The sequence below is a fragment of the Molothrus aeneus genome, chromosome 6 (assembly GCF_037042795.1).
Source record: "Molothrus aeneus isolate 106 chromosome 6, BPBGC_Maene_1.0, whole genome shotgun sequence".
In the NCBI taxonomy this organism is placed as follows: domain Eukaryota; kingdom Metazoa; phylum Chordata; class Aves; order Passeriformes; family Icteridae; genus Molothrus; species Molothrus aeneus.
The window spans coordinates 22571924-22588602 of NC_089651.1; the positions used below are offsets into that span (position 1 = coordinate 22571924).

Sequence of the window (16679 nt, forward strand, 5' to 3'; positions counted from 1 at the left end):
AAACAAAATCCTCTACTATGTCTGAAGGAATGTGCCATGCAGAGTCAGGCTTTTGGATGAGCCTGTGAAGCAGGTTGTTGGACTAGCCAAAGGGGCAGTGGGATATGCAGGCATGGTCTGTAAAGGGTATTTATTGGAAGGGAACAGGTCACCCTCTTTGATAGGAGGCTTCTGCCTTTTGTTTTCCTTTTACATGCCTGCCTAGTTCTAAAACCATAATTCTCCTTTCTTTTGACTGCATGAGCAAAGAAGGTGTGTGGAAGGCCTGGTTAACAGCAACCACAGTCTTGATCTTGCAAGTTGCCATCTTTCAGAAGTTGGCTGTGGATTCTCTGAAGGTACTAGTCTGTTTCTGAGGTGAGAGGAGTTGTAGGAGATGCCGCCATGACAGTAAACAGGCAAAGTTCCCTGTTTGCTCATACTGGACACATCCTCTCAGAGAAACTGACGTGGTTTAAAGCATTGGAGTTGTTGTGCTTTAAAAGATTTCAATCTTCAATGTAGCAATAATTATTTCCACCAAGAGTCTTTGTGTTTCCAGATTCCCAAGACTGAAGATACCTTACCCCAGGACATGTAGCAGCATGATGGGTAGAACACCTTCTGGGAAAGAGAAAGTTCTCAGTTTAAACATTGGCTTGAACTTTAGGCAAAAAGTCTATACAAACCAGTCTGCAGTATTTCAGAAGCCAGGCCCTCAGTCAAATTATTTGTTGGATGAGCTGTGGTTGTTGTCCATGTGTGTGGTCTTAGCCCATGGCAAATGAAAGGTAATGCAATTTAACCAAGCTCTATCACTGCTAAATTAAATTACCTCACATCATCCTCAGAAGATGAGCATGCACACGGAGAGTTACCACAGCTCAGCCGATGCCCAGCCTACTGTTACTGCAGTGCACCACAACTTTATTGGGATCTCCACTGGAGAGTCCCAGTGGGCAAGCAACAAGTAATAGCCAGTTGCAAGGAGAAGGGATTATAGCTGTGCCTCCATTTGGAGAGTATAGTCCCTAAATCTCATCACATTTTTAGTTTGGGAAGTTCAGGTGGCTTTTTTTTAGAAGTTGATGGAAAGAAAGGTTTTCACCAATTGCTGTACTTACTAAAAAAAAAAAAATCATAATTGTTGTTGGCTCCCTTGCCTGTCCTTTTGCTTGTAACAGGCAGTGGTGCCAAATACATTTTTTGTTCTCTTGGGAATGTGTTTCCTGAAAGATTCCTTTCATCTGCAATGAATTCTTGTGCTTTAAACACAGGAAATATTAATGGTTTTTTTTCAAATATCTGTGAGATCTTCTTTGTAAATGAACAGAAATTGTCCCATTTGATAGCAGATGAAGCAGCAGTCTGTCCTCACTTTCAGTTGCTTTGTCTCTGAGATCAGTATTCCTTGTCTAGGAATACCAAGAGGCACTGAATGATCTGACCTTGCCATGGATGATCCAGCAAGCTTGGCAGCCTGGAGATGTGTCCAATTTGGCTGCCAACACAGGATTTGAAAGGGAATTTCTGTAGAGTGGTGTTAGAAAGGACATAGGAATATCTGCTTTGGTTTCTTGGCCTTTACACTACTGTTTTGGTTTAGGGCAAATTTGGGAGGAAACCTCCAAAGGGGTTCCTCTAGAAAGCAGATTTAAGTGACCCCTCCCCAGCTGGTTTGGGAAAAGATTTTCTTGGAGAAAAGTAGGAAAAAAACTGTTTATTTAACAGGCAAAGCATTCAGCAGCACAAAAAAAAACAACCAAAAAAACCCCAAAACCAACCAAACAAACAAACAAAAAAAACCCCCAAAACAACAACAACAAAAAAAACCCAACAAAACAATATTAAGCAATAAAAACCTCTTGCCAATCTAAAGAGATGACAAACTCAGAAAGTCCCCTTGGTGGGCTGTAGCTCAGCTCACTCAGTCTGCTATCAGGTGCAAGCTGCTGGTGCTCCTCTGGGTGTTCTGTCCAGAGTAGGTTTAAACAGTTCCAAGAAAAAAGACAACCACAGCCCAGGGAACTTCTCTGTCTCAGGTAGCTAAAAACTAACTAAAAGCAAAGGAGAGCTCTGTCCTGCTGTCTGTCTGTCTGCAGACAGCACAGTCCAGGAGCAGGATGCAGGGAGCAAGTGCAGTTTCTGATAACAAACTCTGCACTTCTTCCCCACTTTTGCTCTTGGAACCAGTCTCAAAGGTGCAAAACTTATTTCTGGGCTAAACAGATGAATGGGGATACAAGCATCATAAAGACACCCCAGGACAGCTAGGAAGAGACAACTTTAGCAAAAGCCTCTGTAGCCAGTCTGTCAGCTCAGCCTCAGGAGACCATGGCAGGTGATGCCTTTATTCTGGTGGGCCTTGCCTAAGTTTGACCTGACCCCTGGGGCTCGTGGTGAGAGGGTGGCAAGGTGGGCTGTGCCAGCTGCAGAACCTCTAAGAGGCTTGCTCAGGGGAAATGCTGAGTCTCCTGTCCCCAGACTTATCCTGGCAGTGACCCTGATCATGGTGATGACGGGCAGTGCTTTCTGTAGTCCCAGTGGTTGTCATGCGATGGTTTAGTACTGGTGGGGTGATGCTGGCAGCACCACTGCACCTTGATTATGGAGTCAGGGTCACAGGTGCTTCTGTGTCCTTGTGACCTGGTTGTTCATCCTGTTTTCTTCCAAGCCAGGACTGAAATCTCCTGTTATTGACTGATAAAAGCTTTTGTGCTGAAAATTTCCCATTCATGCAATCTCTCAGAAATCATCCCTGTGTGACAAACTCTTTCTAGCTCCAGTCTCTCTTTTGCTGTGATTTTCTGTAAACCAGGGCTGGAATGTGTTTCTTAAACATACATGAAGCTTAGCATCTGTTGTTGGTGACACAGATCATTGCACGTGGAAGAATGAATGTGCAAGTTCATGTACAGCCTGCTTTCACTGCACAATGAAGATGTGGGTAAATGGGAATTAGGATTAACACTGGATTTAAGATTCTCATAGCTGGCTGGTAAAAGCCTAATCTCCTCAAAGGCTGCAGGCAGGCTGGCAGCATTCAGCTCAAGGCCAATGTTGTTTGCAAGACCAGAAAGAAATTGAATTTTGATTCTTAGAGTACTTTAATCATAGCCTTTCAAGATAGGGATGGGAAGAGCATATACTATCTCAAATGCAGCCTTTTAATTTCTTTAATGTATGACAGTCACCTAGGCTTCTAGGTCTGATGGACGTTTGACAGTAATATTTTTCATTTCCTTTTGTAAAAGCTTAGGGATTCTGATTGATTTTAGAAATGTATAAATTGCATTCGGAAAGTTGGTATACCAAAGTTTCTGTATAGGCAGAGTGAGATAAATCCAAGCAGGTAGCAAACACTTCCCAGTTTAAAGTGTTAAGAGTGATAAATGTCTTTCAGGTAAGCAGGCTCAGGAGACCATAGAAGTGTGGAGCTCCTGGGTGTGATGTGGTCAGTTCAGTCCAGTCTGGTTTGTCTTTTGCTGTGGTAGAGATGACTGGTGAGAAAGGCGAGAAATGCATTGCTGAGTCTGTGCAGGTCCTAAAATGAATCACTACATTTGACATTAAGGCCCATGTTGAAAAATAACATGTTTTAACATGAAGTGTTGATGCTTCTCCTGTTTAGTGTGGCTGCAATTCTTCTGTGTACCTATTCTTTTCTGAAAGTTGGACATTAAGTTATCTAAATAACTTTTCAGTTAAATCTTGAGGTAGACTTTATGTAGGCTTTGTCCTGCATTGTCAAACAGGACAGAGGTGTGTAGTTTGCCTGTATAGCTACTTCTGATTCCTTGTTCCCAGCTTTCTCTTTGATAGCAGTTTTGATTGGCTCTGCCAGTTATAGCCTGGCAAAGTGTGTCTGCTTTTCTTTTGTTTTAAATCAACAGCCCAAGCCCATCCTTTGGATGGGTCCCCTTTATGGGGGGGTATCAAAGATCTCTTCAGTATGATCATGGATGCCACTGTCAGTCAAAAGGGCTCTGAGCCACTGAGGATGGAAGGAGCAGGGACACATTGACTAGATTTGAGTGGAAAGCTTGTGGAGTGCTGCTGATACAATTCAATATCCATGTTGCTAACAAGAATGACTTTTCTGCAGATGATGCAGAAACATGGTGATAAAGGGCCTTTAACTAGACCTGGATTCAGTCTTATCAATTTGTTTTTTTTCAAGCCTCTGTATTCAAACTCCACCTAGATAGATTCTTTGGATTTCTCTTTCCTTCTGTGCTGGTCCTCCTTGCTTAGGCTGCTTTTCCTCTCACTGTTGCCTTATGCAGAACCTGTTATCAAATAATCCTATTACTCTTTTTAGTAATCTCTAAAACACTTACCATCAAGCAGGACATTTTTTCTGAGGTATGAAGTTTCCTTGCATACCTTAAGTCACCTGGCTCTCAGCATGTGAAATTGAGAAGTACACTGAAGGCTGTCCTTTCCAAGGCTCAGGGCCCACATGATGACCTGATTAAAATTTGAAAGACAGTGACTTTATTTAATTTAATAATGCATGTCTCTGCCCCCATTGTTCTCAGAGTTAAAGGGAGCATCTCAGCCATTAGGCCAGCTGGAATTCAGGTCTCTACGGGGCTCTCAAGTCCCTAAAAGCACAAGCTGGTTGGGGTCATGTTGATGGGAAAATTTCTGGTCTGTGTTGTAACAGCCAGGAAAGTCTTTGGTCTTTCAGTTCTACTCCCTTTACTCTTCAACAGAGATTAATGGTAAGGAGCAGTGGATAGAGAGGGAACCTGGGCAAGCCTGGCATCCAGCAGCAAAGTTCAGTAAAGATGCCTGAGCTCTACCAGCACAAGAAGGTTTATTTCAGTCGGCAAAAGTCATCCAAGCTTTCGCTGACTGTAAGAGACCTTATCCCTCTGCAGAAGTCAAACAGCTTGGTTTAAAGCATGCAACAATTCATGGAAGTGCCTTGTGAGCATCTTAAAACTGTTGTTTTGTTCAGTATTATGGCTGGTTGGGAGGTTTGGTCTGTGGTGTTTCTGGAGTGTGGTGGGAGTTGGCAAAAACTGCTTGGAACAGCAGTGTGTAATGAGACAGTGCCATGCTGGGTGAAGCTCAGGGATTTTTAAGCCTATAAAAATTCAGGAGAACATGCATTAATGCTATTGCTTGTTGTTATAGCCTCTAGCAAGCAGATAGGGAGCTATTAAACCTCTCTGAATAGAACTAAGGGTGAAGGGGAATATCTGATAACTTCAGCTGGTATCAGTTGTACAAATTACTTGGAGGAGAGCAAGCACAGGCGTAGCGTTTAAAAAAAGAAACAAAGAACAGCCAAACCAAACAGAAAAAACCAAACCAATTGGAACAACAAAGCCCTCTCGACACATGTCAGTGTGTGTCAACCAAAAGGATACAGGTTTTCATGCTGGCTGAACCATGCAAGGGGGAAAAAAGTGCCATGCTGACCTGTAGTTTCATCGTGCCATGTAGGTTAGGCACTATTTGAAGTCAATGAATTTTTGATTGCTGTTTTGGCCAAAGCCTTGTCATTATAAAAAAGCAGTTGTGCTGGTAGAGATGAATGGGTGTGAATAAACTTGTGTCTTGTTCCTGGTACCTTAGAGGGCCCAGTGATAGAAATGCACCTTATGATTCCACAGCAGCAATTCTTATTATCCACCAATGAGTCCGCTCTGTGCTCAGCACTGAGACTGGCAGAGGCCCTTTATCAGCACTGAAGCTGCACCTCAAAGCTAAATCTGCTTGGAGCAGATCTCACTGGTGATGCTGTGCTTTTCAAAGCATTTGCAGCCTTGCTTCTGGAAGGCCAGCCAACATCACCATGGCTAGTGCTGCTCCTCCACTTTTTCTTTCAAATTCCCCAGCTGTGGCCAGGAATGCACAGCCCCTGCACCCTGCCAGCCCGGTGTTTTGTTGCAGATGAATGTGGTGGGAAGATCTGTAAACACTGCTGTGTGTTCTGATGGTGAATGTTTGCAAGCTGTTTGCACAGCGTTACTCATTTATCCCCCCAGCCCCTCCAAGATCAGCCTCTGCTTTATCACTCCCGATAAGCTGGTGTGTGATCTGAGGCACAGCCACCAGCCAGAACCAAAGGCAGGCAGGAGTCCCGAGTGCATAGTTTGGGGGCAGCTCGGTTTCTTTCCTGATAAGCCCGAGCCTCTTGCGGCAGTACAGCGCACACTCCTTTTAAACTGTGATCATAATCCTCTTTGCAGCCGGTGCTGCTATCCCCACAGGAAGCATTAGCAATATCACAAAGTGCGGAGACTTCATTGTTTTCCCCTAATCTGCAAAGGGAACTGAGACAGGACAGAGGAAACTTTAACCTATTCCATGCCTCAGTGGCAAATAATTAGTTTCTTACTGAGTGAGAAAACGGGGGAAGCCTCTTAGTTAAGATAAAGTAAGTGCAAGGCTCGCAGGCTTATCTTGCTCTGTGGAATTCGGGAAAGGACATGTCCTTGAATTCGCCTGTCTGGCGTGCCCGGATTTTGTATTTGGGAGTAATGAGTCTATTAGAGCTGCCCTAAGTGATTGCTGGGTATGAGACACCTCTTGCCAGGAAATGCAGTAGCCATGCTTTTGTTTAAGGACCTGAACAAAAGGCTCTGGATGCTTAATAATGTGCAAATTTGGGTGGGTGGGATATAGAGAAGGTTAATAGGGCAGGCTAACAGAGGAGGAGCTGAGTTAGAGAGAGGAGAAGAAGAATGCTGAAGACATGGCAGCAGACAGAGAGAAGCAAAACAGAAAAGGCAGCCCCTTTTTGCCATGTTAAAGTTAACTTGGTCCCCACTGAGATTTTTGGGTAAGTGTAAGCTGTGTCTGATGAAATAATATTTTCAGCCATGGTTGTGTGAGAGGTCACAGTGCAGCTCCGAGGGCAGTTGGTGTGCAAGTCTGAGTGCTGTGTACGTGCTGTCCAGACACTGACCCATCACAAGGTGTGACTGGCTGTGAGGGTGCTTTTGTGGGTGGGAATTCACTTTGGGTCAATGCTTTACCTTTGCAGAACTCATCTTGGCAAGCTGCCTGTCATGAAATTTTTCTTATCGTGCTTGGGTCTGAGGCTGGGCTGTGCTTTTGTTAAAAAGGAAAAGCTGAAGTGGGGGGAGTTGCCCTGGCCTGGCATGGGGGGCACAGATCTGGAATGGTGAATGGTTTACTTGCACATGTGCTGCCTCTGTGAAAGTCCTTTAATCCAAAAGATGACAAGAGCAAAGAAACAAAAGAAAACACTCTCAAAAATATAACAAGATAAGGATCTGGAGAATTTGCTTTTTATTTTGCTCACGAGTCCCTGGAGACTTCTTCTTTTAAGGGAAGAAATGCAGCTTTCAAGGTCGAGCTTTTTTTTTTTTTTTTTTAATATGCTCCCCCAAGCCCTCCCACCCCTCCCTTTTTCTTCAGACTTCAAAGGCAGTCAGCTGAGAGCTTCTTAGGAATGTTACATCTGTTCAGAGTAAACGTGGATTGGTGAAAATTCTTCCTCCAAAGTGTTTGAAATTTGTACACAAATTTTCTTGAGACTGTGGTAAACAAAACACAACATCAGTGGGGTCAGGGCTGAGTGATGTGCAGTAGTGAAGGGTGGAAATCCAGCAAGTGAGAGTAGTGTTCTGCAGAGGCATTTAATTTAGACACAAGTGGGGTATTTTTCTTGATGCCTTAATAGAAAACAGTTTAATGTCTGTTCCTTTTAATAAAATTGTTTCAGAAATTGAAGCTGTACAAATGGACTGAAATGTGAACAAATACTTGGCCACTCCTCCTCAAACCCTGCTTGTGCTAGCTGTGTACCTGCTGGCATACCTGCCTTTTCAGTTTGCTTTCAGTCTTCATCTGTGTATCAAAGAGTGAAATCAAAATTTTGCTTTTTGTGTCTAGTGCTTGGTCCTTCACCAGCTGATCCAAAACCTATTGGCAGTGGAGGGGCCTTAGATCAGGCACTTGATATGACACAGAAAATGTCACTAAGCCTGGAGGATACAGCAGCTGGGTGTAGGAACTGGACTTAGTTTAACACTGCTTTGCCTGTTATGGATGGGAATTTATTGCTGATTTTGATGAAAGCTGATGAGTGGCATTGCTGGGAACATTTGGAAATCCTCTCCACAGTAGGACTTAGGGACACGGTCAGGTCCCAGACAGCCTTGTGCATAACTGCCTCTTCACATCACAAAAGTGTAACTGAACTGTAAATGGTTTTCACACCAATTATTTCCCTCTTGTTTTTGAATAGAACAGGGAGGGGGGTTGTTTATCCCATTTCCCTGGTGCAGCTGAAACTCAGAGCAGCAAGCCTGTGCTGAAGCTGTTGTTTCCTCTGCATGTTTCCCATAAGGAGGCCAAGGAGTGTGAGATTTGTGATTCAGTGTGTGGCTTTGTCACATGCCTACCCAGGCTGAAGATGATAGAAATCTTGGTGCTATCTCACTTCAGGTTGGGTAAGTATATTATGTTTGTTGCTTTTGTGGGATTTTCTTTTAAATTAGGCTTCTTAAATGAAGAGTAGCAATATTTAAGCTTGTGTGTAAATAAGCAGAGAACCCTGGCTTCATCTTGTCTAATCTGTTTAACCTTCATCAACCCAAATATTTACTCTAGGCATTGAATATCCAGGCAGTGTAACTCTGATGCTAAAATTCATGCCCTAAGAATGCTGTAGATTGACTAATCCTGCAGAATTCCCCAAATCCCTGTCTGAATAAATAAACTTCCTATATGAAGGATTATGACTAAATGCCATGAATTCAGATCAGCAAGGCAGAAGTACAGCAGTTGGCCTATTTCTTCTGCTGCTTACTTATGTATTTTTATAAGGTTATTCATCTTAGTCTAAATAGATGTGTAAAGAAAACTGCAAATACTGAAGCACAATGCTGTCATACACTGCGTGAGGAAAGTTTAACCCTCTGCCTTTTACCAGTTTTCAAATCACCATCAGCTTGATTTACCCAGATTGTTGAAATTGTTATTCCTTTTGGGTATCACATTTCTGGTGAATCTGTGGGGGTTTTTTTTTGTGTCTTTGACCTATTCCTGCAATTGTGCAATGTAAAGAGTTCATTGAACAGTACCAGCTCCGTTGCTGAGGGTGTCCCCACCCCTCCACAGGCACATTCCCGCAGCTGCAGAGCAGAGTCTGCAGCATCTGGATTTACCAGCCTTAAAGCTGACATCTCAGGGCTGGTGTGCCGTGCCCACTGCAGGCAATACTTACAAGACCCCTGTGTAAACCTCTTGGTATAGGCATGGTGCAAGCAACCTTCTGAGCAGCTAGGCTTCTGTCCTGTTACTGTATTAATTATCTGTCTTTGTGAGATTAAAGTGCAGACTTATTTGGGATCCTTATCTTGGAGAAGTTCTGTTAATATCCCATCATGTTGCCCTGTCTGTTACTGTTCATTGTTCCAGACGTGTGAAGGCACTAAACACTCTGGGGACAAGAGTTAATTTGGCTAATATTAAATGGAATAATTAAAAACAATTAGATCAAGTTACAGAAGTGCAATCAAAACCGTTCATGGAGGATTTCACAACAGTATTGGTCATTAGGTTCATGAGAAGTTAATTTGTACTTTCTGAGAATTTTGAGAGTAGACTTGAAAAACTTAAATAACACAAGAGGCAGCAGGATGGAATTGTTCCCCATTGGCAGGGAAGGGTCCCAGCCAATTTTGCTCTGTTTTTGCTTACAAGATTCTAACAGTTGGAAACTAGAGGGAACAAATTGCTCAGCTGCTGCAATATCAGGAATATGTCTAGCCTGGAACCTGTGCTGTTCATGGTCACTAGGTCCTAACAGATAATTCTCTTTGATGGAAAAGGACTAGCAGGGGAAGAATTACACCTCACTTTACTTGCCAACAGCTCCATAGCGACTTCCTTCCCTGTCCCATGCTGGGTTAGTCAGAATTTAACAGTGTATCTGGGTAAGAATCACTGCAGTTAGGCCACTAATCTCATTTCTGCCTCAGATAAGATTGTTATCAGAATAATTGTCTGTTTGCTCCCCCTTCTGAGTCTAATCAGAGTGGATTGTACCAGTACCTCCTGGGGCAGAGGAACTTGGATGTTGATTACTCTCAAAAGAAAGAGAAAATCCTCAGTGTATATTTAATGTAAACTTCAGTTTTGTTAGATGTTCACAGGAAAATCATCTGGAAATAACTTGCTCAGACGTGTCTCGGGCTTTTCACAGCAATATATTTGTTCTGGTTTAGAGTCCAAGTTTAGTCAGGCAAGTGCATGTAGTGCATGATGTGGTGAGTTTTTCAATAGATAATGCTGTGCACCAGCAAAACTGGTATTTTCTCAAGCCCTGGGACAGAGCAAGTTCATGTCTGCAGAGAATGCATACTCTTAGGTGCTCCAGCAAATAAATCTGAACAATTAGTGCTTTTTCCCCTTATTTCAAAGCAAATTGCAGGAGTGGGTGGATTTTGCTGGTGGGTATAAAGGAGACTCAAAGGTATTAATTTTCATATATCCTTCAAGTTGGGACTAGAACTTGTCTCTTGATGTGCTTACCTGAGGAAATGTGCTGTTTGGTCTCTCTGTAGGAGTGAGCAAACCACAGGTAACACAGCACTCCGGTGAGATACAGAAATGGTGTGTGCTGCCCGTGGTACAGGGTGAGAAAACTGAGACACAGGTGAACCATGGGCTGCTATGGGAGCTGCCAAAGCAGAGCTGTGTAGATAAGGTCTGTGCCAGAGCCACACTGCTAGTCAGTGCTCCTGATTTCTGGTCTGGATTACCATCTCCCAGCTCCAATCACCAGCACTGCAGGGAAAACAAGATGTGGACCTGCCCTTAGGGGTGTTGCTGCTGTAGAGATGATGTCTGGCTTGATCAGACCTGTGTCCCTGGATGGTTTGAAGAATCTCTAGAGCTTTGGAGTGTGATACCTAAAGCAAGCTCAAAGGGCAAGGGCATGCAACTGAAGAGAGTGCTCACAGCTGCTGAACTTGCATGGCTTGTGTGTGAGAACCACTGAAACTGTCTGATTCAATCAGGTTTAAAGGATGTTGAATGAAGCAGGTTCTTTCAGGCACAGGCAAATTTCATTTTGGGGACCTTGAATTTGGTATGGCCACAGCTGCTTCTAGCCTAATGTGTGCTTAGCGTGGATATTCTCTGGAAGTTTTATTGCATACTTTGCTGCTTCCTGCTCCATTAGACTTCAAATCACTGCTTGTAGTGGTAGTTTCATGGCTACAGCATCCCTTTCAGCAGAAACTGTAACCACTTTCCATTTGCTGGATGACTTAACTGATGTTGCACTTCTTTGTACAAAGAGAGAAACAGACTTGCAGAAAGAGAGGAAGAGAGATAAAATGAGATGGAAAAGCTGTTTATACCTTTGCCTATATTGCACCGAAGAGATGCCAGAGAGAGTGTTTAGAAAAGTGCTTCTGGAACTGGAAGTAATACAATGGCATCAGGACAACCAGTAAACAGAGCCTTAGATGTGTAGGATGCTGTGGCCATCCTACTGACTCCAGAACTTGAGTTTGCATCTCCACACAAAGCTGCAATATTACTTGGACCTAGCTGTGGTGTGTTTGACTTGGCCCTGCTGAACATGCCACAGATATCAGTGTCCAGCAGTAGAGCTTGTGGTCTTGAGGGCCCCTTTGTATGGTTTGTGGCCTCATGCTAAGGAATTTATTTTTTTTTACCCCTTTTCCATTACATGTGTTGCTTATGGTTTTTTGGGGTTTTGTTGTTGTTTTTTGTTTTGCATTTATGTTTTGTTTTTTCACTTGAAGCATATTTTTGGCACCCCTTGGTCCTTTAATGGGCTCTCATGTTATCAGGCACCACAGCTCTACATACATTAGCTGTGCTTTGTTATCTGGATTTCTTTGTGAGCCATTCATATTCCAGGATCTTGTCTCCAGCTGTTCTTTCTCTGTAATGATCCTGAGGAGAGTGTTGTAATTTACTCAGCTACTTCTGCTGGCAGAGCACTCTGGAGCCATCCCTGATTGGATGCATCTCTGCCCATGTTGTGGTGTTGAGGGTGAAGTTGCACATTAAGGAGCTGTTGGCTGATTTATGAAAAGCATGCTTTTGGAGGCTGGGAGCAGATTTCCCTGGAGGGGCTGGTGAGCTGCAGTCCCTGCCTGCTCCCTTTCTCCAGCCTTAGCCCTGTGCAGTGCCCACAGCTCAGGATATAATCCTGTGTCTTCTCCCTCCCCTCCCTCAGCTCATGGCTCTATCTGCCCTCTATATGGCTACCCTCCCATCTGGCACCCACTGTTCTGCTTATCCAGTCCATAGTAATGATTTTTGATGCCATAACTTTAAATACCTGTCTATAGCCCCTTCATGATGGGCCTTGGACTGACCCACCGTTTTCAGAGTGGAGAATCACAGTTACCCTTTAACAAAATTACAAGGCTGGGCTTTGAATCCTTTAAGGTACCTGTCCCTGTCTAATCTGGGCATTCTCTAATGGAGTCTATCCTGAAAATTTATGGAAGTACTTCACTAAACCAAACACTAGGAAAATAAGTGGAGCATGAACCTGTCTTAAGTTACTACTATGGCTTCTGTCAGCTACCATAAAAAGCTTTTCTAGACTCTATTGACAAGAGATGTCACCGAGCTGTCAGGCCCAGACTGTCAGCCTGGTCTTGCCATGCTCAGGAGTACAGGATGTGACTGAGGAGTTCCTCTGTCGGAGTTGATCTGAGGACAACTCTCTCCCTTGACGCCTCCAACTGCTATGCTGCCTTTCAGTAGCAGTTGGAGATGCTGAGATAGTTGAGAATTCACCATAAACAAGTTCTACTTAGCTATAAGAATAGGCATACACAGTGTGAATAGGGGTAACAAGTCTTGATAAGCAGGAGTTTTAAGAGAGAATACATAAAGAGATTTATTGTTGAGGCCAACAACAAATCCATGTGGGAAGCATAGTATGAAAGAGCAGAAAATAAAAGAGTAAGAAGAAATATTTTACTTGTATCCTCTTAGATATGTTGCAGGGAGATTTGTCTCATTTTGTATGGGTCTTCATTTATCTATGATAATGATCTTTATTTGGTTGGATTAATCCTCAGAGGATCTGTGAGTGCTATGGACAAACTTTATATGCATACACACCATTTCAGTTAAGATGGCTCCAGCTTGGAACTTGGTAGAAGAACTACAGTTGATTTCAGTGAGAGCTGCAGAAGGCACTAGTCTGCTTTTGAAAGAGAACTTCAGAAGAAATCATTTTGTGGAGGTGGGCACTTGAGTCCTACAGCACACTTCCCTCACAGAAGTTGCCTTTTCCCCTTAAAGCATAAAGGTCAGGAGAGAGGAAATACGTTTTTAACTAATTACAGGGAGGCATCAACAGCACATGGGAAAACACAGAGAACAGAAAACGGTTCAGGTGATCTGGGGAGTCAGGATTCCTTTGAAGTGAAGCCAAATGTAAACTTTCTGGTTACAACGTGTCATGGTCTTTCCAGGGCAGAGTTTCTAGCCTTGCTTCCTATTAAGCATATCATGTTGTGAATATTTAAGGCTGGCTTGTGCCTTTGGGTATTTCTCAAATGACAGATGCTAAAGAACCCTCCTTTCTTTTGTTGAATACTAGAAAGGGGCCCAGTTTATCTTGTTTTTCAAGATTTATTTCTCTTCCATTGCTTACAGCAGTTTAGGTCTTTTAGTAGTATCACAGCAGTGGTGGATCTCAGCACTGGCAGTATTTGTTCACAGTTTGTTCCTAGTGAATCTCTTGTCCACTTGAGCTCTGTTCCAAGAGAATTGTGGCAGAGGAAATCTAAATGGAGCCCTGTCTTCCTCCTGTATCCTTCTGCAGGGATCATGATTCTGCCATTATAATTAGTACTGCTCCATAGGTTAAACACCATACCGAGAAGTTTCAGGTGAAGCTCTGGCTTCCCAGAGATAGGAGTGCTGGTAAAATGTGGCTGTGGATCCCAAAAGCATCCAGCTTTGCCTTGGACACAGTTTGTAGGAGAATTCTTCAGTAGTAGGGAGAAGACTGATGCTCTGCCAGACTTCTGAATTAGAAATGCTGGACTAGAAACTCCCCAAGAACCTTTCAGTAAGGTCCCTGATTCCTCCAGTAATTTCTGTGCTCTGTTTTCAGCTCTCGCTGCCTTTGAGATTTGTACCTGAACAAAGACTTTGTTCACCCCATTCAATTGTAAAAATTGGCAGCTCAGTTCCTCATGGCTTTTTGCTTCATATTTGCTGCTGCTTCCCATCAGCAACAGCAGTAAAGTGCCATGGGGTGAAAATCAACACTAATTTGGGAGTTAGATTGCCTGTGTAATAAGCTTCTCTGTTATTCTTTGGCAGGAGCAACAGCTAATATAAATTTTTTACTGTCACTTCTTCATGGGCCATGTACCAGCGTCAAAGTTAATCCCTCAAAATTATGTTCCATTATAAATCTCTCTTCACAGATGAAGTGAGTGCAATTAGGCAGAGAGGTCCAGAACCATTACCAAACAAAAAAAGCTCTGAAGGACAAAAACAGTCTCCCAGTGCATCACAAAATGATGTAACACCTTGCCAGTGACCTCCAGAAAACAGAATCTCCTTGGCCACAGTGTTCTTAGGGCTTGTTTGGCAGTGAAAATATGTTCTGAGTTGACCAGAACTGCGTCCCATCTTTTTGTAAATACAAGGTGTAGAATCTTAAGAGGAATTTGAAGCAATTTGTGTCAGTTTTCTCTTATTTCTTTTCTTCCAGTAACACACAGAATGTTTAATGTCATTATTCCTGCCTGAGCCCTGGGAATTCAGAAAAGATCATCAAGACCTGAGTAATAGGCTGAAAAAAATCCCCAGCATATTTAATTGGAGATTATTCTTTTGATGTTTGGGTTGATTTTGAGGTTTGTTTTTTATCAGGTTACTCTTGGGTAACCCTCTGTATACAGAACAACTTCCCTGCTTTCATGAATGTCAAAGACTCTCAAGGTTTAAATATACTGGTGTGGTTAAATCACTTTCATTTTTTAAGTTTCATGTTGAATTCTTTTTCATTAGAGAAAGTGAAAATATCCCTTTACTGTAACATTCTGAATACTCTGGGCAGGGCTGTACAATGATGGACTTCTTACACCTAATTTAGAAACCCAGCTTAAAATTTGTGTTTGCTGAAAGATCCTTCTTCCCCCTTTTTATAAGGAGATGATAAGTGTCTTAGTTCTTGGGGGTGAGGTTTGGTTTTCTCTCTTTTTTCTCTCTTTTTTCTCTCTTTTTTCTCTCTTTTTTTCCTCTTTTTTTCTCCTTTTTTCCTCTTTTTTTCTCTTTTTTCTCTTTTTTCCTCTTTTTTTTTGTCTTTTTTCTTTTTTCATTTTTTGGTTTAGTTTGGGGGGATTTTGTTTGTTTGGTTTTATTTTGCTTGTTTGTTTGGGTTTTGTGTTGTTTGTTTGGTTTTTGTTATTTTTGTTTGGGTTGTTTTGTTTTCCCTTCTGGAATAATCCTTAAATATATTTAATTATGGTCCATTTCTATTCTTAGGAAACACAAGCTCTCTTAGTTCCTGATTGGTTTTTTTGGAGTGCTGAGCAAATGCTATCAAGTTTACATTGAGAATGGCACTGGCTATGCAGAGAAGTGAGGAGTTTGTTCCAAGGTACAGTAGGGAGAGTCCCCTATTAAAAGTCCCACATGTGGGTGGCTACATGCATTATCTACCCATTTTTAAGTGTGAAGCTTTAGAGACATTGCACATCTGCTATAAAGTCATTCAACTTTATTCAAACTTTAAAGATCAAAAACGATGATAATATTTTGCTCTACTTTCTGTTCACAGCAAACATTCTGAAAGGTCTTACTTTGAGCAATATTTAGTATTTCAGTTTGAATTTGATAAAAATAATTTCAGAAAATCTGCAAAAATGTCTCTGCTTACATGGCAGTCAAACATGAGTTACAATGGAGACAAGGATGAGGTAGACATGAGAAGCTGCATCCAGTTTTTGTCATAAAAAGCTCAACACAATAATCTGGTTTGCCAGAGAAAGCTCCTTTATTTTGTTCATATCTGGCCTTTTGAGCAAATGTGGGAAATAAATTTATAAATGAGACTGGCTTGCACATGAAGTACTTACTATTCTGCACATCAGTCATCCGTCATCTTGTTAAATTCAAGTGTACTAAAGGTTTGCTTGGCGTGCTCTTGGCTCTGTTCTATCCTCTTCCATGGCAAGAGGATATGTGTGTCCTCCTCTTAACTTACATAACCTCCAGAGGCTCAAGTCTCCTTCAGGCTGCTGTGTTCTCTGAACTGGGCAAGCAATCATCACTGATCTTCTTGAGAATCCAGTGGCTGCTCACTCTGAAAAAGCCTCCTTGACTCCTCTTGCTGTGTTTTGTCAAGTACCAGGGGGAGCTTGCAGCAAATGATTACAGCCTGCATCTGCTGTTCTTCTCCACTTTGCCTGTGAGTTTTCTCAAAGTGTTTTCTCCAAGCATGCTAAAATGTCTAAAGAAAGGGTCAAAGTTCATTATATATTAGAGTAAAATTGGGTTGAAGTTCTTTTTCTGTTAGAGTAAAACAGGGCTGAGGTCACCACCCAGTTCTTACTGTTGTCAATTATGACTTACTGCATCTTTTGTCAGCTACATGTGAGAAAAGTGTAGGGAAACTAACTGGGGTTTTTGTAGTTGATAAAATCTCCAACTGTGGCACTGAACTACAGAGTAACAAGCCGACTAAC

At 42.4% G+C, this 16679-nt stretch overlaps 1 protein-coding gene across 4 annotated transcripts in view; it reads left to right on the top strand.

Annotated features, from left to right (window-relative positions):
- The window catches only part of TSPAN18 (tetraspanin 18), a 121025-nt gene that overhangs the window by 17625 nt on the left and 86721 nt on the right, over positions 1-16679 (top strand). The window contains exon 1 of one of the 4 annotated variants that reach the window (XM_066552844.1): positions 6697-6778. The exons of 2 other annotated variants lie outside the window; for them this stretch is intronic. The gene's annotated coding sequence lies outside the window, so the exon portion shown is untranslated. Of the gene's footprint in view, positions 1-6696; positions 6779-8336; positions 8418-16679 lie in introns of those variants that run through there. One more of the 4 variants, XM_066552842.1, reaches the window with a different exon arrangement.